Source organism: Rhinolophus sinicus, chromosome 5, assembly GCF_057876585.1.
Source record: "Rhinolophus sinicus isolate RSI-liver-muscle chromosome 5, RSI-T2T, whole genome shotgun sequence".
Taxonomy (NCBI): domain Eukaryota; kingdom Metazoa; phylum Chordata; class Mammalia; order Chiroptera; family Rhinolophidae; genus Rhinolophus; species Rhinolophus sinicus.
Genome location: NC_142505.1, coordinates 99,826,365 through 99,851,435, shown reverse-complemented (window position 1 = coordinate 99,851,435; position 25,071 = coordinate 99,826,365). Strand labels below are relative to the sequence as shown.

Here is a 25,071-nt window from a genome sequence, read left to right as displayed (position 1 = left end):
ACAGTACAGACCCTGCTGAATTATGAAAATGTTCCTAAGATCTAACATTTTTACAAAAAGATGCCGAAACAAAATCCCCAAAATACTCCCTTGACAAATAAAAGGTTATATAAAACTCAATATTTATATTGTAGACTTAAGAAAACTTTAAGACATACAGATATGTTTCACATGGTAAAAGTGGGGAAATGTCTGGTATTCAAATGAGCGGGCAGAGCAAGTGAAAATTTCATTAAATAGATCTCATTTTAAATTCCATCACCAACAGAAAATGACTCTACTAGTACTCCCAAAGTAATAAAGCCTAGAGTCCTGTTTCTGTACAACTCAAGAATGCAGACCTGGGGCACGTGAAAAGTACTGCAAGGCTGATTTCATCTTACTATAAGGAGGAAAAATGCATCATGAGTTAGAGCATTCCCAGTGATTAAAAATATTTAAACAGAGGATAGATAGCTTCCTGTTAGACCATTCTAGGAAAGGCTTCTGGCTTCTGACTAGAGGGTATCAATGCTTCCATCCCACACTTAAGATTGCAGAATTCTGTGCTTCAGTAACCTGTGCAGTGACCCTGCAAGAAAATTGGAGGTGCCAAACATGTCTGTGTTAATATACTTTAAATATCAAGTCCCTCTTAAGCATGTCTTTAAAAACTTGCCATGCTGTTAGTGAATATATCATAATTACTCACGAGTAGGCCTTCCCATTTGGAGTTTCCTAGGTTGCAAAAACTCTTTTCCTCCCTCTTCCCCAGGAATTTCTTAATATCCTATAGATCCTACGAACGTACTACTGCCTTCTTAATTCTTTCCTGCTCCTTCCCTTTCTTGGTGAGGATGTTAGGTGGCTTTCTGTGCATTTTCATAGGACACGCATCACGACCTAGAGCATCGCTTTTCACATTGTGCTATACCTGTCTCTTTTGCTTTCTAGTCCATAGGCTTCCACAGGCAGCGGTTGTGATTGCAACTCAGATGTATTCAAAAAGTCAGGCCTGTGGAGGCATCAGTTCTAGGATGTCGATATGATACTTTAAAGAGAGATTATTTTTCTGAGAGAATTTGGATGATTCAGAGCTTAAGCAAATTTGTACTGAAGCTAAGGTAAAAGAGCTATGAAAGTATCTTATATTTTGTGAATTATCATCATCATCATCATTATTAAGAGAGTGAATGGATGCAGACTTTCTCAACATTATTTTTTCATGGAGTATCTTTTAAAACTAGAGTTCCTTCTCATTTGTTTTAGATAACACTGCATTATTTTACCAGTTCCCTGGATAGTATCTGGTACAGAGTAGGCATGTAAGTAAAACTGTATCAGTTATTAAAATGTAAACTAACTGGCTTTCAGGTTTCTTTTTAAATGCATCTCTCTCTCTCTCTCTCTCTCTCTCTCTCTCTCTCTCTCTCTCTCTCTCTCTCTCTCTCATTGTTGTTAGATGTAAAAGACTTTGTAGTCATCTTTATTCTGATGGTAGGAATCCTCGCACTGGTACACTTGGTCATTTAACTTCTGTTAGAATAACTCAGAACTAGAAACATCCCATCTCCATGAAGCAGTGTTTCATTATTAGATAGGAATTGTTTTCAAAAACATATTTTTCATTGACTGTATAACTGAGTGCTTCTAACTTTATTGCACTGATTAGAGCTCTTCCTCTTTGAACATTAAAAAAAAACACACGACACTTTCTTCTACGTAACACTTCCTAGACAATCCTTTTAGGTTTCTCCTCTCAGAGTTAAAACATCTTACTTTCCTTATTCCTACTCCAGTGTGGTTTCCAGGTTTCCAAACTGCCAGCAATTGCGTTATAAAATTTCAGTTTACTGATTCTGAGATATTTTTCCAAAGCATACTTCAAGTCAAGGAAAAACAGAATCTTGATATTTGGGAAAGATGCCACTGCTCCCTTCTGTCCTCTTTATGCCACTCATATTGCTCCTGTCACCCAGAGTGCCTTTTCTTTTCCCCTTCACCTCTTCAAACAATATTTACCCTTTGAGATGAAGCTCAACCCCACCGCATGCCTCACTACTTTAACTGTCATGTCTTCCTTCCTCCTCAGACAAATCATTTAATACTCACAGTCTATTATCACAATCAGCTTCCCAATTTTCTGTATTATTCACTGACGTGCATATTTTTCTTCATTCACTAAGAACTTATAAGAATCGTGAGGATAATACTTTCTATTTCTCTACAGCACTTTGTGACGAGCTTACACACATGAAAACTTGATTAACTAGTTGCCTAAAAATTTTGATACACATTTATATGCAGATTTCTATAGCTATAACCCTTCTGAAACTCCTTGCTCCTTGATATTTAGAAGGCTAAGGTAAAAGACAATTGACCCAATATAGTCAGTTCATATGGAGCTTGCTTCCTGACTTTCCAAGTTTTTCTCTCTCCTGGGAGTGGAGGGTGGCATGCAGAAAGCCAGAAAATCGCATAACTAGATTGTCTCGCCTGGTTTCCTGATTGGTTTTACAAATGGACGGCACTGGTAGGAATTTAGAAGGCAGAAGTGAGACACAAGTCATTCTGTTTTCAACTCTCAAAGTAGCAGAAATGCAACTACCCGTGAAGTGTAAACTCCAGCATTCCCAGGTACCAACAGTGGTAGTTGAGGCTGTCCCATTCTAGAAGTAGTGCCACAGCTTAGCTCTGAGGGTTGTCCAGAGCAGAGGCGGGGGAGCTCCTGCTCAGGGGTAACGCCCACTCTTCCCTTGCCCTGCCCATCTATCACTTCTGTAAACACGTTTCTGCATTAAAAACCCATCAGTGAGGGTATACTAATGGTCAATAAACATATATGAAGCCATCAGGGAAAAACAAATCATAACCACAACAAAACACCACTAAATAATCACCTGAATAACCACTCACAAAATACAGAAATAAAAGACAGAAAAATAGCACGTGACGATGAGGATGTCGACTAACCAGAATTCTCACACACAGCCGGTGGGTGTGTAAACTTGGTACAACCTCTTTGGGAACCTATTTGGCTTTTCTCCTGAAGGTGAACTTAAGCAATCTCTATGACTCAAGAATTCCATTTCTAGGTATTTGTACACATTATAAATATGTACAAATGTTTATCAAAGGACATTGATAGAATGTTCAAAGCATACTGTTTGTAATACCCGAAGACTGGATATTACTCAAATCTTCATCAGCAGTGGAAGGATGAATGTTCACGTAGTGGGACATTATAGGACAATGATAATGACCGGCTACATTCAATGCAACATGAATGAATCATACAAACACAATGTTGACTTGAAGAAATCAGACATCAAAGTACCCATACTGTATTATCCCTTTATATAAAATAAAAACAAACAAAAGCATGCTATGCTCCAACAAGTTAGGACAATGGACTCCCTTTGGGGAAAGAGAGAGCGTCTATCGGGATGTTAGGGATGGATTGTTTCTTTATCTTCGTGCTAGTGACATAAGTATGTTCAGTTGGTATAAATTCATTGAGGTGTACTTCCACAATGTGTGCACCTACTGTACTTCATACAAAGTGTTTTAAAAAGTTCTTGGTCTACTTCAGACCAGGATACACTAGTGACTTTTTCAGTGCATAGCTGGGGTAATATTAGCCCGGAAAAAATGAGAGCAAGTATCCTAAACATTTTTTCATGGCCATTAAATCAAACAAACAAACATTAATAAAGTTTCCTCAGAATACACACACACACACACACAGAGTACCAAAAAAACTGTATATGCATTTTAAGAAAAAAAACCTGTATTAAAATTGTAATACTCAATATATACCGACAACAAAAGATGAATACAAGTCACGTTTGACTTCTACAATTACAAGAGCTGCTCACAGTGGTTACCATCAGTGTAATGTTAATACAGTTTTTTTCCTTTCTTAAAACATGTATACATTTTTTTGGCACCCTCTGTATTTTTAATTTAACTCTTTGTTTGAAAAACCTAGAGTAGTTTCTGTCTTCTTGACTTAATGCATAGAAATGTGACTTTATTTGATTTCCAAGTATTTGTATGGAATTCTTATGTACTATTTCAAAATGACTTTTATCATCTTTATGTAAAATAACTAAAAGTTCCTAAATACACATTTTATTCCCCAAAATCCCATGAAGTATTCAAAATCAAAAAGAAATAATTCATGTTTTAAAACTATATAACGAATACCCATGGATTTTCACATATATTTTAAACACACCACTGTCTTTTCCACATCATATTTAAACATTTTCATTCATTATCATTATTGTCATGAAACCTCTTGAGTCTTTCCCAAGAATAAAAATTTTCTGCTTCCAGACAAGGAAAAGGAATTATTAAATAAAGTAGAACTTAAAGGGCGATAATCTGTTTTATTCATTTTTCATTATTAAATAAAACCCAGAGACTCAGACTATTTAATGGATTTTTTTTTTTTTTCTAAAACATACAGAGAGACCCATTGCTTAAGTACCATTATAATTGCTACCATGTTTCTTTGTGGGACTCTTCATTCATAAGGACAAGAATATAGAAACCTAAAATAAAACTTTGCAAGGTAATTATAGCAGTCAATAACCCAACTAGTCAGTTTCTGAGCCACTTTAACAAGTGCTCCAGCAGAATAGGGACCACTGTCATTTTAAGGGATCAAACCAAGAAAGAGAACCTATATAAAATGCAAGATGTGTTGATCCCTGGATGGTAGAAGAACCATAGACACATAGGTGAGGTAAGAATAGCAAGATCAAGCTTTGGACTGGACTTACATTGTACATGGCAAAAATTTTAAAATCCAATTTAATTCCTGAGTTTACCAAATAACAAAAGAGGCACAAATCTTTTGTATATTAAGTTCTTTTAAGTTTTATGATTTACTGTTTATCAGCTTTAAGTAATCTTTTCAGTAAGGGTATGCTGTCCATATTATTTTGCGTCTTACACTTTGCCAGTAAAAGACAACTTGTTTTGGCATGAAATTTTGGTACACCATTTTCCTCTCAAATTCTAACAAAATTGAATGTTTTGAAGGAGAATTCTGATTCTGAATTCCTTTTGCACTTTTAGGTAACTTTGTATTCTTTCTAGAAAAGTTCAGGATTTCCCCTCCTTTTTTCTTACAATTAAAAAACAAATCTAGATGTGTCAGTATTAGTCTCTTTCCATTAACTTTACTTGAGACGCAGCACATATCCTCCTGGAATTTTGTTTTCAATTTATATTACATTTGTGAGTAAATCAAGTTATACAAAACATATAAAAAGGCAACGGGTTCCTTTTTGTTTTATTTTGAACACTTGATTAATTCTGAAGTCCATACTCTGCCTTCCCAAACTTAAGAATAATTAGTATAACGTTCATTCCTTGTATATTTTTTTTAAATGCACTATTGTATCAGCATCCTCTATGATTTTATTGTTTCAAGTTACTCTCCAATTCATCATTTATATCAGGGTTTCTCAACCCTGGCACTATTAACATTTGGGTATTTCTTTGTGGTGGGGGTTGTCCTGTATATTATATGTAGAAGCACCCTTACTCTCTACTCATTACATGACAATAGCCACCTCCCAACCTATCATGATTACCAAAACTGTCTCCTGACATTGTCAGTTGTTCCCTGGGAGGCAAAACAACCCTCAATGAAAACCACTCATCTGCATTTCTTCTAGAGTTATCTTTCTGTGATACCCATTAGATTATTTATTCTGCTGTTTAAATAATTCCTTTTAATTATTATTCTTCATCTTTTAGATAAGCTTATCATCCAGGACTTTTGCAGTAAGGCTTGGTACTTATTTCTAAAATAAAATCATTACATCATGCACTTTTGCTTAAACTACAAAGAACTGTGTGTCTCAAACAACAACACTCCACTCCTTTAAGTTCCTTTGTTTTTGCTTATGCTGACTCTTCTACAAGGATTGCCTTTTCCTCCATTTCTATTTAGAAAATTATAGCCTGTTAAAACAAGTGGGAATATTACCTTTGCGATTTTTTTTCTTTCAAAGATACATAGCATTACCTATTGTATGCGTGTAGGAAATATTTTCATTATTTATTCACATAAATTTATTTTTACTATTTCAAGCAACAACAACATTTTGTTACTTTGGGGAGTCCCGCATAATGAAACTGACATTGTTCTATAAATTGTTACCCAGGAAAATAGAATCCATTATCCTATAAGGATGGAATCACTTCCACCTAACTTGATCACATTATACTTGCTTAGAGAGAAGATCATTTGAGGCATGTCTGCCCCCTCATAAGCCTTCAGGCGTAGTTTTTCAATTTGGCATTTCCACTCCCAGAAGAACTTAGTTTCATGTGCATTTTTGAAGATTTCATTGGGCTCTGTCTCCTCCAACTCATTTATAAAGCTATTTGATAGTACCAATCCCTAGTGAACTCAGGTAAGTCCAATTCTGTAAAAAGCAAGAAGTATTTTACCTGAAAATGTAACAGAGGGCACTAGTGTGCATATTTTCATTGAACAGCTACCCTGTGGTTCAGCACTCTCTAATATAACTTTCTAGATTTTTATTCTTCAGTGTGGTGGCTGCATGTGGCTATTGAGCACTTGAAATGTGGTTGGTGTGATTGATGAACCAAATTTTGAATTTTATTTATTTTTTTTCCCCAAAAAATGGCTATACGCAGCTAAAGGGTACAGATTTGGCCTATCATCAAACGTTCTTTTCCTGGATTTTCATAAAAAGGGTATTTGGGATTTTTGTTGATTGCCCTTCAACCTTCAGTTGAAAGTTCCCAGAGAAAGAGATAAGCTTTACACTATATCATATCACCTTTTATCTTGCATTATTAACTCTAGTTAGAGATATAAAAAGTAGAGGCAGTCTGAGCAACAGTATGCATAATTGGATTGAAAACTATCTCAGCAAGATTTTTTAGTTTTCAGTTACTTAGGAGGAGTTGAGAAAACAAAAACAAAGTCTGATTAAACTCAACTTATTGATACCTGGTACAAATTTCCTCTAAGTGATGTGATTTATTAAGGTTATTCTAGAAAAGTCAATAAAGAAAAGATTAGTGTTTAACAAAGCTTTGCAGAAGAGAATGTCTTTGTACACACTGAGAGGGTGAGAATAACAAAGTCCAATGAGTCCAGTGCAGCAAGCGCTTGACAGTGATCAGTAGGAAAAATGGCACGGAGGTCCACAGAGTCAGAGAGGTAACTGGCAACCTTGAAAGCCCATGATTTAACATGACTTAACACAGCCTTTCTAAGCTCTGACAAGGGCAATAAAGTAGCTACAATGGAACTTGAAATAGACGGTTCCTGTAGTTTGACTAAACAAGACGAGAATAAAGGGAGAATTACAAAAGAAGCATTTCAATATTGCAGTCGAAAAAAAAAAAAGGGAGGGGGCAAAAAGATGAAACAGAAGAAAGAAAATTGAAAAAGCAGAGAGTACTTTATAAATCAATTCTTTCCCATAGTATATTTACTCGTTCAGAGAACACAAACCTGCTAACTGCACCATGATGTATTCTCATTTATCTCTCTTCTACAGTATAATTTTTCCAGCTATAATTTAAAATTTAATTATGTTCTTAATTAGCCATTTCTGTTTAAGGAGTGATATGCCCCTAGAGTGGCGGAATACAATTACACATTCACCAAGTTCATATTGAGCATATTCTATGTACTACCAGAGCTGCTTGGCCAGAGAGGTGGCGTCCAGCTGTGTAATCATAAAAACTTCAGAGTGGAGGAGGGATGGAAATTGACCTTGACAGACGGATAGGATATAAAGCAAAATCACATCTGTGTGTCCCCTCAGTGCAATCCTGAGAAAATGGCCAACAGACCCACCCAACAATGATTTATTATTACATTTTCTAGGCGGGTCCGCCATTGTTCAACCTACTCGGAACAAATGTGAGAAACCAGACCCTGAAGTTGCATGTTAATTTGGAGACTTTTATCCTGTAGGACAGTTACCAGTTACGCATCTCATCTACCAATCTTAACATTTTCCCCTTCCATACCTGTACTTATTTGATTCTTCAAATGCTCTTTGAATTAGTTTCACCATCTTGATGATTCCCTCACTAAGTTAAATAAAGCTCTGGAACATGTTCATTTTATATTGAAACAAGGGGCATGCATCTAATTTTACAGAAATTGCACTTTGACAATAGATAGGGGTTTTAAAAATAGCAAAATCAGTCCAGGTAGAAGGAATTGAGTGATAAAATGCAAAATTGGTGTATATATAAGAAAAATCAAGAAAATGCTTTTTTTCCCTCACTAAATTCACCCAATATCTGCTCTGGGAGAATACAAAGACTAGTTTGCTGCAATGACACTGGATGCGCTACAGTTAGGTAAAGCAAACATTTCATAAATAGAATGTATGAGAAAGAAGCCAAACATGAAAATAATATATGTAATTTATATGTGCTACAAAAAAGGTGAACTTATTTTATGTTCACCCTTGCAGATGGGGGAAGCAGTGGCAGAAAGGAAGCATAAGGAGACCTGTTTATCAGTGGTGACAGTAGTGCCCTCTTTCTGATTATACACATATGTGTAATTTATGAAAATGTATCATGTTTATGACAGATGCATTTCTCTGAATGGCAATTATATTTCAACAAGTACATACCATAAATATGAGCAAATGTTCATCATGAAAATAAAAAACATTTTTTTTTTTTAAATTCTGGACTTGGTACAATCTCCTCTGCATTGTGTTTAGATTTTTCTGTTTCTGTCACTACATCTATGATCTCTGCATAATTCCTAATTTCTTTCCCAAAGAACTATCACCAGTAATCGACTATTGTATGTTGTGTTCCAGTAAGTATGGCACCCTCCGTGCATGAAGCACACCCAAGGTGTGTGATCTTAGAATTACATTTAAATTTATTTAAAACGTCACAAGTGAAACCTAAAGATACTTGACTAGAAACATAAACGCAGAATTTTTCTAGTTTTCTACAATTTTCTCCCAATATTTTATAGCTCTCTTGTAAAAACCGATTTGACAGCAATTCTTTTGGAGAGCAGAATTTATCAGTTATTTCCAAAGTAGGCGACTTACTTTTTATAGGGAGGGGGAACCTATTTTCAACTTCCATTTACCAGTTGGTTATTATGTAATTAATTTTTGTCACTATAGTAATAGCCACTGGTACAAGTAGCTTTGAGTACAACCCTCTGTTAGTAATCATATGGCTCAACTGGTTGATAAAATGAAAGGGTAAATAGCACCTAGCCTACTACCTGTGTGTGAAGAACACATGATGAAAATCAAACATATGTTTGAGAGAGGAAAATGGAGAAAATAGTTGAATCTTGTAAATTAGTTAAGTGGATGCAGGTGAAGAGGAGATAGGTGAAGGACATTTCTACTATAGTGCAATTTTGGTTGTAAGGGAATAAAGAGCAGAAATTGAAATGAAGTTCATAGTTATATCAAAACCAGATCACAGTGGGCTCTAAATTACAGGCTTTTGAGATTTTTGTATTATTTTTATTTCATCAAGAAACCAGGGAAGATTTTTGAGCATGTAAGTGATATAGTAAAAATTTTGCTTCAAATAATCGCATCTAGAAGCACGGTGCAATTTGGAAAGAATAAGAAGTTATCAGCCTGTCCCACGCATGAGGTCATCCAGAGTGGGAGAAAGGATGAAATATACTTCAACAGAGGTGCCATTAGTGCAAATGATAGAATTTGGAAACTAAATCCACATATAGTGATACATTATACAAAACAAACCAGAAAAAGTACTTTCTGTAACTCACCAAAGAGCTCTTCTGTGAATGAAAATACTAGTAACTGATCCGTAATCAATTTTGTCAATGACATTGGCCATATGGCAGATCAATAATCTATTTATGTCAAACCAGAAATGCAGATGCATGAATTACATGCTCTTTAAACACTGCATTTTTCTCCAACTTTATAAAACCGAGTTGTTCTGTGAAAGATATTTGTTCATGTTTTCTCTGTTGTTCTTGTTTTTTTTTCTTCCCCAAATATAGATCGGTAAGCTACAACTCCTTTTATAATGAATTGCTTCACCCAAGTAAAATGTATTATTCTCTAATATTTATTAAGGTAGAAGGATTACTATTATTTGTGTGACAATTGAAGAATAGTGAAGACAGGTAAAAAAACAAACAAAACAAAACAAAAAAAACTACTGGTGTGCTTTTCCAATGGTTTCAAGTATGCTCCAAGAATAATGAGGCAGCTAACACTCCAGGTAGAATTAAAATAGTTGAATGTGTGGTATCATTACCTCATTAATTAAAATGAAACACACAAGTTGAGGATACAAGTGAAAAAGAAGTCAGGGTCAAACAATAGAAGGCCCTGTTTTATTTTACATCTTACAAGGTTGTCTTGAGATAAAGAATATGTAGGCAAAATACCCAACACGGAGCTGGGCTCACATAGGAATACCCCATAAGATTAATTTAAAGATGTCCATCTTTCATTATCAATGCTTGTATTGCCAATCTACTACATATTTTCTGAGTTATGAATACTCTGTGAACTTTTTCCAGTAAGCTAAGTGTGTTATTTCCAAAGGCATTAATCTTAGTTCACTAAGAAGAGATGGAGTGCTGATTTACATTGAAACTCATGACTTACATTAAAACTCATGACTTACAATTTGATTTACATTAAAACTCCAGAGGGGAGAAATGAAAGTGTAGTTTGGGAAACCGTAGTTCTTAAATTTTTCGCATAACAGGGCATAGGAGTCTGTGAAAGTGAAAGCAGAACAATGTGACTTTTCTTGCTTTTTAGTGTAACAAGATGCGGCTGGTCCCTAACAGCGTGTGTGACTCTTCTGAGTTGTCAGGGTTACACCTAGACAGAATCATGCTCCCCCAGAGCCCTGTTTTGTAAGCTGAAGCCACTAATAAAAGTAACCTTAATGGCTGATTTGGTTGCTTACAAAGCACCTGCAGCCTCAATGGGCCAGCAGTGAACAGCAGCCAGCCAGAGGTGGGCTCTGCTGTGAGTATTCAGGTGTTGTTAACGGATCATTGAGTCAACAGATCATGAGCCCTCCTCTGGAAAACTCCGGCTCCACGTTGCCAAGGGAGTTAGCAAGAGACTTTAACAGCCCTCGGTGTGACTTAGAGATTCAAGAGGAAACAGGGATATGTTTCAGCAAAGTCAAAGTAATACGTTATCCAAGAGACTGCATACCAATCTGAAGAGGGGCCATTAGGCCATGAAAAACTATTTTAAAACACATTTTTTGGAGTTACAATATCCTCACAATATTTGTCCTTAACAAATAGCAAATAAAATGTTAGGAGTCAGTTTTCTTCCAGAAGCTTACACTACGTAAATACTTTTCTCCCCTTTACTGATTTAGTTGTTTTTTTGTTTGTTTTGGTTTTGGTCTCCTCTGAGATACCAAACAACGCACACTTTAACTCTTTTGTCCTAAGGTCATTTTGTGGACTTTGTCTTATTTTAATCACTTCAAATGTATTTTTTTTTCATGTTTGAAGAGTTTGTGCTAAATGCTCTAAAATGGGACTAACAGAGATTCATCTAAAAAAAACAAAAACAAAAAACAAACACGTCAATTACCTGTGAGCCTCTTGGTTTGCCTGAATGGAAACTGGCCATATTCTATTTTTGTGTATTGAACATAATTTCCATGATTCGTATTTGAACTCTTTCATGACTGTAGGAAGGGAAACGAGAACTAGAAACTTGATTCTAACTTCAGAAAGAGTTTACTGACTATGCCTAATAACAAAAGCTATTTACTTGTTTAATAATATTGCTGGTTTAATAATAACAACCATTAATAGCTGGCTACTGAGTGACATCGTACCAAGTCTTTTACATATGTTATTTTTATACCTGAAATAACGCTCCCTCTCCCTTCTTCCCTGCTCTCTAAATATATAGTATTTTCGCCATGTCACAAAATTTGAAAATGGGAAAAGGGTCTTACCTTGTTCTCACATTCCTGAAGAAGTTTCAGAGCAAGATTCCCAGCTTAGTCTGTGACACTGTAGTTTATGATTCTGAACCAGGATTTACAGCACAGTTTAGTTTTGTTCTACACTCCATATCGTTGCTTAAAAGCAGGCACTCTCAAACCCGAGCCAACCTCAGAATCTCCTGGAAGGCTTATTAAACCGCAAATTGCTGGGCCCCTCCCCTAGAGTTTCTGACTCAGTAAATCTGTGGTGGTATCTAAGAATTTGAATTTTAACAAGCTCCCAGGTGATGTTAATACTGCAGAACCACACAATGGGAATGACTGCTTTAAAGCCATGTAAAAGGTGAGGTGAATATTAGTGAGTCTCTGCTTACCTGTTCAGATTATCAAAATATGCTGTTTCTTGAAGCAATGGGTTTCATTACCTTGTATCTTATTATAAGAGGATACTGCTATTTCTTAGAATAATAAAAAGGAGTGTTGTGCAGGGTGTCATGCGGGGTCTCTGGTCCCGCTCCCCACCTAAGAACGCAGGACGTGGTGAGGCCAAAAAGGAACATCCACGGACCCATAGATAGGGGAGTCATACCACTATATTCTCGCTGGTGGCTGGGTTGGAGACACAGGAGGCAGGAGCCAAACTATCCGCAACCCGCCATCCACTTATCTCTGCCAAACAAACTCACTTGCTAGCAATCCGCTTCTCTGCAATCCGTAATCCACACTCCGCCGCTTGTTAGCTCAGCCACCATCTTCTTGGTAGCCCCGATTTTCCTGCTAGCGTAGCCACAGCAGTTATATTAGCGGCTAATGGCTCACTGGTTACAGCTGACGTCCAACAAGCTAGAGCTGATGGCCATCCAATCACAGTAGATGGCTGTTTACTACCTGAGCCAGCACCTTTCTATGTGAGGCCGAGAGCCTGGAAACTGCTTTCTGGGGCTCTGTCCCCACAAGGAGGAAGCTATGATTCCAGGTTTAAGCAATTCCTTTAATGTTTCATGAAAAGTTTTTTCAAACTTTCTGATGCAGTAAGTGGGGGGACATGAGGGTTGTGAACGGGGAAGTATGTGCTTCCCACTAGATATTGGTTGTTTTTATTGCTGATTTCTTATTCTTTTTTTAATAAATGAAAGTATATATCCTGATAGTTAGCATTTCAACCTAAAATGTCAAATACATGTGTATGCCCACGCACGTGTGCGCGCACACACACACACACTAACAAATATGATACTAAGTTCTTAGCACATGGTCTGTTTATGTACAAAGCAAAATTGTGTTGAGTGAGACAAGTCCAGAAACAAAATTGAGGTTCAAATTGCCATTCCATTTTGAAGGGAGTAGTAGTCTTGTGAGAAAGCACTGGAGGACAGATGTAACCTTGCTATATAGTAGTAGAAACATTATTAAGTGGGCTACCTTGCCATAGTTTGAAGGAAAAGCTTTTGGAATAATAGCCATTAAATTTGGTATCTCACGGTTAATATTTAATCATCCAATAATCTTTATAGAGATACCCGTATGCCACTGAGAAAGTGCCAAGGAATAACAGTGTCGAGTTATTTTGCATACAATAGTTAGTGATTGTTGTTTAGCACAAAAACTGAAAAATTAATATGCTTTTTGGTACATTTACTATTATGTGATGATACTTAAAGAGAAATCTATGTTATAGATGATTTTTCTTTGCAACATAAACAGTAATAAGTGTTGTTTCAACAATCTGGGTCCAACAACTTGACCACTGTATGCTTTTACAATGAGTAGACTATTGTGAATATTAGTATTACTACTTTATACTTGTACCGAATGTTAGGTGCAGAGTTAACTTAAGACTTTGCATTTCCTTCTGTTATAACACACCTTAAAAAAAAATGAAAGTTTAGCTTTAAAGCCTATTTAGTTTATTCCCCTATTTTATTTCTATTCATTAAAAATTTAGTAGTTTGAATTTTTATCTTCAAATAGATTTTATGAAATAAGTAATTTTTGTGAATTTTCAGTAATGCTATCCAGTGGGATAATAATATTTTCTTTTAATTTTTCTTGCTTGTTCTTATTTTTAAACTGGTCATTTAAATGTTATGCAACCAATCTTTTCATCATTCAAGTGATGATTCAATATTACAAAGAAATTGTGGAGTTGTCGAGTTTTCTTGTTTTTGTGTTTGTTTTCTTTTATTTTCCTGTGATTTGTCTCCTCATTTCTTCCGCAAGTCATTGGAAAAAAAAAAAAGTATGTTAAGTAACAATCCACCCATTTTTTGAACTGTTTGGTTGTGTTTTGATTTTCCACATCTTTCCTGCCCACCTCCTCACTTCCACCTTCACCACTTGGGATAAAAAATAAACTTAACATTTTAATAGCCAATGGCCTTACCATTTTATGTGTTGTCGGGGACCATATTACTTTATTTATTATAGGAATATTTAATAAAGACTGGAAAAGCACCATAAATCTTAGTCGGTTAGTCAAGATGTCTTATGTGTGTAAAAGTTATGTTGACTATAGTTCAGACTCTTCCTTTAAGTGCATCTATTGTCCTAGGTCTAACATTGGTAAGCTTTGTTTAATGGCATAGTATAAAATCTGTTATAAGATTAATTATAGAGAATGTTGCAATTCCCAGAAAGAGGTCACAGAACCTAATCTCCAAGGAATTATCACTACAGAAAGTGATTTTTAAATTGTTGTCCCTACTTTCCCTTCATCCATGATCATTCAAGGTCAATAGTACATATTTTAAAAAACAGAAAAAAAAAAAATGTAAAGAAAATGCAGAAGTTGAAAAAATATCTTGACAACCTTGTTTTATGAGGAAGAAATCTGCATTATCAGTGGCAACCAGAGGCTACCAAGTCCAAGTATTGCCAGTGTAGATGGCTTTTCCCCAGTAAACCATAAAAGGGAGCTGGCATCTTCAGGGAATGATTTGTGCAGTATATTCATGTACATCTGCAATTATTATGAGTGGGTCATAGGAGAAAACAGAGTTCCTGGATAGAATGTACCATTTTATTAGACCTGGTAAAAGAGGGATTTGGTAGGAATTTTAGTCAGAAACCAAGTGATTTCCATAGTGTTAACAGGGAAAGTATACAAGTAAAGGACAAACATTTCCAAGATGGTCAAGTAAACTGAAGATCCTCCTGTGTTTCCACATAAAAGTGAATATGGATGATTCCAGCATTCAGAGTAGCATTAGGTAGACTGAAAGTTGTATTCCCATAGTCCGTTTAATGGTGAGATTGGATGTTCTGAACCAACAAAACAACACCATACCCAAAAAAATTAATTCAAAGTAGATCATAGTCCTAAATGTAAGAGCAAATACTATACAAACTATTAGAATATATGGGAGTAAATCTTTGTGACTTTGTATTAGGCAAGGTCTCCTTAGATATGACACAAAAAAGCACAGGTGATAAGAGAAAAAAATAGATAAGGTGGACATCATCAAAATAAAAGTTTTGTAGGTCAGAGGATACCATCAAAGTTAAAAGATAAATTACAGAATGAAAGAAATTTGCAAACCACAAATCTGATAAGGGACTTTGTAACCAGAATATATATAAAGCATTAAAATCTCAATAATAAGACAACTCAGCTAACAAATGGGAAAAGGGTCTAAATAGACCTATTAAAAGAAAATACATGAATGCCAACAAAAACACGAAAACATGCTCAACATCACTAGCCATCAGGGAAATGCAAATCAAAACCACAATAAAACACCACTTCACACCTACTAGCACGGCTTTAATAAAAAAGACAGATAATAACAAATATTGGCAAGATTTTAGAGAAACCAGAACTCTCTTATACTGTTGGTAGAAATATAAAATGGTTCCACCACTTTGTAAAACAGTCTGGCAGATACTCAAAAGGCTAAATATAGAGTTACCATGTGGTTTGGCTATTCCACTACTAGTTACCTCCCCAAGAAAAGTAAAAACACGTTCACACAAATACTTGTACAGTAACATTTACAGCAGCATCATTCACAATAGCTAAAAGCTAGACACAGCCCAAATACCCATTAGCTGATAAATGGATAAACAAAATGTGGTATGTCCTTAAAATGGAACATTAGTTATCCATAACAAGATCAAAGTACTAATAATTACTGCAACATGGATTAACCTTTAAAATATCATGCTAAGTGAGAGCAACCAATCACAAAAGACCACATATTGTATGATTCCCTTTATATGAAATTTCTATAACTAGACAAATCTATAAAGACAGAGAGTAAATTTCTTGTTCACTAGGACTGGTATAATTGGGAGGAAATAGGAAGTGACGGCTGATGGGTATAGAGTTTCTTTTTTGAGTGTTGAAATGTTGTAAAATTGATTGTGGTGATGGCTGCAGAGAGAGAGAGACAGAGAGAGAGAGAGAGAGAGACAGAGAGAGAGAGAGAGATTTGAGAGACCTATCAACCAATTGCAACCAATTACTTACAATATATGGACCTTGTTTATGTCCAGATTTGAACAAAATATAAACATTAAAAAAATGAAGAAAAAAGAATACAAGAGTTGCAGAGGGAACATATAATATTGAAAATGATGCCTCCAAATTGGTTCAAACTGAATCACCAAGGGTAGTGTTTTGCAGGGGCATGTGTGTGAAAAACAGGGGTGCCTGGAAACAAGTTCACCCATTCATGGTTTCCATAGGCTGTGGGACCATCACTGGAATGTGAATCCACTTGTTCAAAAGTCGTAATGGAGACACACTTGGCCATCTTACTAAGGTGCTTGTTGAACTGGAATCAAACTACTGCCTGCTTTCTAACTCTCCTGGTTCTAGAACATGGAGAAATGCATATTCACAGCAAGGACTGGGACATAGCCCAGGAGGCCCTTTTATGCAAATACAAGAGACTGGGCCAGATACTCAGTCTTGTTCCCCAAGGTAATGAGTACAGAAACTGTACTCTGGTGCTCACGTGTTGTGCTCTGGTTGGAAGCATCAAACCTTATGGTGCCTGCTCACAGAACATATGTTTGTTCTATCAAATATTGATGACAGAAAGTAAAAGGTAATATGTGGCCATGTACTGGGCATTGTCTCAGTCACAGCCATTGGATGATGTGGTTCACAATCCAATACTGACTGCCTAAACAAAAACTCACCATAGTTCCATCAGGGGGTGTTCAAGTTGACCCAACAAGTTGTTCTGAGTTGAGGATTGCGGAAGAATCCACATCTCTGCCTGGCTTGATAGCAAATCATTAGAAACATGCCCTGGGCCTGTTCATGGTATGGGGAATTATCTAAAGTCACATGTCAATTATTAGCTATATGAGTCATAGATATTCAAGAAGACAGATGGTGTCAGAGGGGCAGGAAAAAGGCAGCTTACACATACCTATACAGGTCATATCTATACAGGCTTTATTACCTTCATCTGCTTCCTATGTTCTTAATAGTTTCACTTTTAGGGAACAGAGCATCAGCTGACACCTCTATATTACTAAGAAAAGTATGTGTTTAAGTGTAACCATAACAAGGTCAAGTGGAGTAAAGTTGACCCTTGAACAACATGGATTTGAACTGTGCGGATACACTTGCACTTGAGTTTTCTGCTTTTTTGTTTGTTTTCAATAAATACTGTAAATGTATTTTCTTTCTGAATAACATTTTCTTTTTTCTAGCTTACTTTATTGTAAGACTATAGTATACATGTAGCATACAATATATGTGTCCATCAACTGTTAATGTTATTGGTAAGGCTTCCGGTCAACAGTAGGCTATCAGTAGTTAAGTTTTTGGAAAGTTAAAAGTTAGACACAGAGTTTCAAGTGTGCAGAAACTCTGTGCCCCTAAACCACACACTGTTCCAGGGCCAACTCTACTTTAATTTGACTGAGGCCAAGTCTATGGCCAGGCTGAATATTGTAAAATGCATGAAGGAGGAACATATTATCTGGGAAACAGGTAAACAAATAAATGAGCACTTAGAGGCTTTGAGGAAGGAAAAAAAATAAAATGTCGAGAAAAAAAATCGCGAGTGGAGCCAATAGGTGAATGGTAATCATCAAGTAAACAGACAGGTTTCAGGATAAAGTTTATGGTGATTGAGGCAAAACTGTTAAGCATCTGAAAAAGTCTGACCTGGTTTATGAACTTTGAAGCATATACTGCTTCTCTCACGAGGTGTTCAATCTTGTGTACTGAAATGCTCATTGTCTACTAAAACACGGACCTATGTATAGATCCACATTTCCATCCTGTACCATTTTCCTTTAATAATTCTTGTAATGTGCATGTGTTAGTGATGGATTCTTTCAGGTTTTGTATATATGAAAAAGTATTTGACCTTCATTTTTAAATATTGTTTTAAATATTGTTTTAGGTTGACTTTTTTTTTTTTTTTTTTTTTTTGTCCAGGATTTAAAGACGTTGATATCATACATATCTTTGTTACTCTGTATTTAACATGTCTTCTCCCAACTCCTGTCTTCTTTGAAGACTTTCTTTTTATCACTGGCTTTGATCAATTTGATTTTTTTCATGCCTGTGTGTAGTTTCATTTATGCTTTTTCTACTTGGGTAGGTCACTTGGAGTTGTCCCACAGTTCACTGATGCTGTTTATATTTTTTCTATAAATTATTATTTTTTCTCTCTGTTTTATTATGGATCACTTCTGTTGCTATCTTCAAGTTCACTAATCGTTTTTTCTGCAATGTTTAATCTGCCATGTATCCCATCCTGTGTATTTTTTCAATTCAGATATTTCAGTTTTCCTCTCTAAAAATTTGATTTGAGTCTTTTTATACCTTCCATGTCTCTACAATATGTGAAAATATGGAATGAAATTGTAATCACTACTTTAATGTCTTTGCATGTTAATTATAATATATATGTTAGTTATGGGTCAATGTCAGTTCATTGATTTTTCTCCTCCTTGTGGGGCATATCTTCCTTTTGTATGCCTACTTATCTTTGACCAGATGCCACACAATGTCACATTTTCTGTCAATTTGTAGTCCTTTACATACTGTTGAGCTTTGTCTGTGACACAGTTAAATTACTTGGAAACATTTTTTTTTATCTTTTTGGGGATTTGCCTTTAAGATTCATTCGGCAAGACCAGAGCCGTCTTTAGTCAGGGCTAGTTACTTGTATTCCTAACTACTGAGGCAAGACCCTTCCAATACTCTCTCCAATGATTTGCAAATTATGAGTTTTTCAAATATGGCTGGTGGGAACCTGCAACGTTCCCAGCTCTGTGTTTTCCAGGTATTCTTCCTACTAACCCATTCAGATGGTTCTTTCTTTGGCTTGATAGTTTCCTTGAAAACATGTGTTGATCAGTACTCTACTAAACCCTCAGAGGCCCCTCTGGAAATATGGAGTTCTCTCTCGTAACTCTTCTCTCTGGATCCTCTAATGTGAGGCAAAGCCCATGAGGGTTTATCTCTCATCCCTCGTTGCTTGTTGTCCAGTGTCTTGAAAACCATTGTTTCATACATTTTGTCTGTTGAATTTTTTTGGTTTCTTTGTTTTTGGGCAGGAAAGTAAACCTGGTGCTTTTTACTCAATTTTTGGCTATAAATAGAGGTCCCCGATAATTAATTCTTCACTTGAACTAAGCGTTAATTTATGTTTAGTTCTTATTGTGATTAGTTCATGTTTCTGATCTAATCTACATTGTGCTTTAATCTACATTATACTTTAATTAGTTTGACCTCTAAGATTATGAGAGAAATGAATTCCATACTAGCTAAATATAGCACTGTTTAATCTGAAGGATTGTATTGAAGAGTTGGAAGATGATCATTACAAATTCTTAAGAATTATTAATTTATCATGCTCTCTTACAGTTTTTTTTTTCTGGACTGAAAGAAATGCTTGTCATACAGTTGTGTTAACATACTGCCTACTTTTCTAGATGATTTTATTGACAAAAACTTTAACTTATGTATTTATTCCAGATTTCAGCTGTGGTTCTATATGCACATCATTAAAAAAATTGTTTGATCATTATTTTTAGACAGACAGCAATTTAAACGTATCTCTCCTGGTAAGGTTCTCCCCATTTATACTGATTATAATTTGTAGAAGCAAATTTCATATTGAAAATCAAGGAAACTCACATACCATGGTTCACTGTGAAAGTTAAACTTGTAACATATTTCATTGCAACTTATTAGAAAATCTGCCTCATAATTGAATATAGAAAGAAAGAAAGAAAGTCAAACATTTTCTCCTTTCCATTCCCTGCCCTTTGCTCACCAATACAAGTATGAAATTCTATACATTCCAAGGAATAGATACCGTGTTTCCCCCAAAATAAGACCCCAATTGTTATATTAATTTTTGCTCCAAAAGACATATTAGAGCTGATTGTTCGGCTAGGTCTTATTTTTGGGGAAACACGGTAGCTACATAAATGTTTCAGAACATAAGAAAGGGCCACATATCTTCAATTCCTTCTATAAGAAGAGCAAGACCTGAACACACAAAATGTACAAGGGAACTGTATAAGAACGTCATTTACAAATTGAGCCAAAGACATATCAGCAAACTGAATAGCAGCATATTATATAAGAATCGATAACTTACTATTAAATTTTTCTAAGTCTCATCTATTAATTAAATACATCACACTAACAGTAGAAAAAAACACCTTCCAAAGTTGAAAAGGCATATGATAAAACGTACCAGTACTTCCTAATTCAAATTATAAACCTTCTTTGGATATTGGGCTAATGGTATTCATCCAACAAAATATTTCTAAATTCAAAAAAATTGAAAGCTTCCTTCCCTACAGAGTCTATGAAATCATGAAAGACAACAATATAAACATTGCAGCAGTAAGGACTCGCCTTTCTATACCAGGAACACGGTGATGTCCTTTACCTGGATGACCTCGTTTAACCTTCACCACCATCCCAGAAGCTGGGGGCTACTCTTGGTCTCAGTTGTGCAGGTAAAGAAACCTATGCTCATAAAACATTAAATAACATACCCAGAGTCACAGAGCTAGTATTTGCTGGTCGACCATCAAATAGGAACCCCTTCCTATAAATTAAGCTAGCTAGAGAAAGACTTTTAATTTCATACCAATTTCAATACTGTACCACTAATAGTTACATAAAATATTGTCCATCAATTCTGTAGCCATTTTTGTACTGGCGCTCCCAATATAAAAGCCTGAGATGAGTGTCCCTGTAAAACTGAGTTCCTCTTACTCTTTGATACCATCTGTGATCCTATCAGCGGGTGTTAATTGTTCTTTTGATACTATCCAAACTAATCCTATTAAGGCTAACAGTGGGAGTGTGCCTACTACATCTTACTACAGAGGTCCAAAACATAAAAAGAGATCTGGTATCCATTTATGCCTCCAAATAATATATTTTAACTGCAATGAAGTGGTCAATTCCCTAAAGACATTCTAAGCATGTGCCTGAAGTGTGAAATGAGTTAGTCCCCCTATCAAACCGATTAAAACAGACAGATTAATTGGAAAGGACATTCATTGTATAATTTACTGGCTTAAATAAAACCCAATTTGTGTGATAAGAGAGGCTTCTCTTCTGTGTAGGAAGATGGAATCTCTGCTGGTTAAACATGGCACACACCAATTAGGAGAAATAAAACAGTTAATTGTATCCATTCATTGACCTCTCTAAGCATTTGTAAGCAGTAGACATTGTAAGGGCAAATAAACTGTATTTCTCTAGCTTGCATTTTGCTTTAATCCAACCTAGCTTTCTTTAGTCTGACAGAACTAGGACTCACTTGCATTCTTCCCCCAGACCCTCCTGCCTGTACACATACTGTACGTCCACTCCTTTTCATCATTAAGCGCTTAGGACATGAGGTTTTGATCAGTGTCAAACTCACTTAACAATAAAGCTTCAGGTCTAGCAACCATGACCAAGATAGATACAAACTAGATACATACCTCAAACTAGAATAAGGTTTTAGTCAAACAAAGGTTAACACCTTGGCCTCGGTTTTGTTTCACTTCCAGACTCATGAAAACAGAACGCATCCTTTGGAAACCAGATCAAACAATGCCACGACTAACACCAGGACCCAAAGGCATGATCGATGATCACCTCCTGCCTTGGCTCCCATCAATCAGTAGAGCCCACAACCCCAACTGCCACCGTAACCGTGATTACTGATTTTTTTTTTTCCTTATATAACCTAGCTACTAGAGGCTATTGGGAAGCCAGGTTTTTGAGAGTGTTGGCTCAACTGTGTCTCAGGGCTTGGCACTAGTTCCTTAAATAAGCCTTTACTTTCTTTGCTGCAATCTCCTGTTTGCATCTTACTCGGCTTAGATATGTGCAGGCAAGTGGACCCTTTGAGTCTGCAATAACAACATTGAAACCTTCCCTTTATGTATTCTTGTAGGCCAAAAGAAAATCTAGAGTGGAAACTTTTATAGGGCTTTTTCTTTTCTCCCCTCCCCCTTTTTTGGACATACATTTCATTTCCTTTTGCTAGATCAATAAAAGCTTGTCAAGAGAGGGTTTGGCAACCATAATATGGAATTTGGCATTTACCTTGAATAAAAAGTGATGCTTTATACAGTTGTTATGCAATTGAAAATAACATATACATACATATATATATATATATATATATATATATATATATCTTTGGGTACTTGTTCATATAGAGAATATATGGCAGCAAATTTTAATACACATTGCCTACATCCATACTTTGTGTTTATGCTAAAATTGGGTTCATTAAATAAATGACAATTACATTTATTAGAAATGCATTGCAAAACCAAACTACCATTGGAGCCTATCAAATTGACCAAAGCACTAATTACTTTGTTTTGTCGATCCGTTTTTTTGATGTGCTAAGAGTTCCTAACAAGGATAGTTAAAGCATTAAGCTGAAAACTGAAGTGGAAAACTACATTATCTCCTAATTTGATGATAGACATTAATTGAGGCTTATAATTTACAGTTAACAATTGAGAGAAATCTCCACATCTGTGTAGTTTTTTAGTTGTCCAGATTAAGCAGTCCACCGAATTATGCTCCAATGAAAGTAGAGTAGAAAACTAGCTACACAGTTTACCAAAATTGGTAGGATATAATAAACCTTCTATTTATATTAAAGAGTCTTCAACAGATCTTAAGGATCATATAAGGATCTGCTTGTTTGGGTTATATTCTAAGAAAGTTGGCCACATGCTCACAAATAATCAAGAACACAATATTACCTAGGGATTGGGGAAGGTTTGACTTATTTAAGCATAAGTGCAAGCCAACCTTTCTCCACTCTCCCAAATGCATTCATAAGACAAAGGTAAGTAAAACAATTACATTCATTTTATTTATTGATGTATTTGTGTCTTAGAATTAAGTTCAGAATTGTGTTCTGATGAATATCCAACACTAGGAGTACATATATGCATACATACAGACACATACTCACGTACTTATCCATGTGAGCTTACACACACACACACACACACACACACACACACACACACACACACACACCATCCGGGCTCTAAGGCCCAAACTTTCTTTCTTGCTATCCAATCCATTCTGCTTTGAGATAGGATAGCAGTGGATACATACATACATGCATTTTTGCAATTTTAAAAACATTTAGCTTGACTATAGATCAAGACACTAATTCTTCCTTCTGCAATTAATATAGTCTACATATATAAAAAAATGTTCTTTTCTGTTTTTTTGTTTTTGTTTTGTTTTTTGGTTTCGTTTTTGTTTGTTTTTGTAAATTTACTGTCTTTTTGCAGGATGTAAACTGAAACAGAATTAATTTAATCAATTTATTTAATCCTATCTTCTTCCAGTGAATATTTGAATGTATCCTATAATTTCTAGAAGTATTTTAAATATTCATAATAGTCTTCATAATTGTAAAATGCAAGAGAAAAGAGAAAAATTGAGGGAAGAGCTGTTCAGTCAAACTAAACGAGGATTTCATTATTTGGGAAATTCTCAGCCTATCCAGATTGCAAAATATGCTAAAAGTATGGAATTTACTGTTAGGGAAATGAATTCTGAATATGAAGCCAAGGGTGTGGCTGGACAACTGTTGGCTATCACCTCAAAACAATCAAACCAAACCGTTCAAAGTACTCTCCCACACAGGGGGCTCTTAAAGTGATTAAGCCTGGGCCTCATGGATCCATCCAACCATCTCAGCAGAAGCCAGAAATAAAGATGAGATTATCCAGAAATGATACGTGGAGGGCTCTCTTACCTAATGGTGTAAGATTCCCTATGCCGTACACAGGAGACCCGCAGATTTTAACAAATGTTTACCAGCAGAAACACTGCCAGCTTGGCCTGAAAGGAACAGACAGGATAACAGGAGGGAAATGTAACTCCAAATGGAGAGTCTTGTGGCCAGAGGCCAGAGCCATAGTAGGAAAGAGGCCAGATTTGTGTATGAATTGGTCAGCGCCATAGATTCTGCCGCCACCCCCACCCCCACTCCCACCCCCCAAAAAAAAGCCTCCAGTCACAGAGGATTATTCCTGGGCTTTGAAATATAATGAGACTGTTTGGGTGGATTCTGAAATTGTTCGGGACTAGTGACTCTGTTTTTTCTTCTTTTTTTTTTCTTTAATACCTACCACCCTTTTGATTTGGGAATTTCTAAACTATTATCTTAGGTTTATCCCACCACTGTATTTTGGAAGCAGGTAACATGTTTCCTAGTTTCACAGATCTAGAGATGGAAAGAAATTTTGCCACAGGATGAATTATATCCAGATTCTGATTCATGTTTGAGTTAGATTATTTAAATGATGGAATTTGGGACTTTTGAGCTCATAACATGTAGTTGAGATTCCAGACTTGTGACCATGCTCTAATGAATTGAGGCTTTTGAAGATGTTGAGCTGGGATGAATATATTCTGCATGTGAGGTGGATGTGATTCTTTGTGCCAAAAGGTGGAATGTCGTAGGCTGAAAAATATTGTCCTCCTAAAAGATGTCCACATGTGAATCTCTGGTATCTGTGAACATTATCTTTTATAGCAAAAAGAAAAGGGGATGGGGGTACTTTTCACATGCAAATTAAGGATCTTGAAATAAAGGGGTTATTCTGCATTATTCAGGTAAATCCTAAATG

At 35.8% G+C, this 25,071-nt stretch overlaps 1 long non-coding RNA gene across 1 annotated transcript in view; it reads right to left on the bottom strand.

Moving 5' to 3' along the window:
- Positions 1–25,071, bottom strand: part of LOC148758296 (uncharacterized) — a 1,912,057-nt gene that overhangs the window by 1,592,868 nt on the left and 294,118 nt on the right. The gene's annotated exons all lie outside the window — the stretch shown is intronic.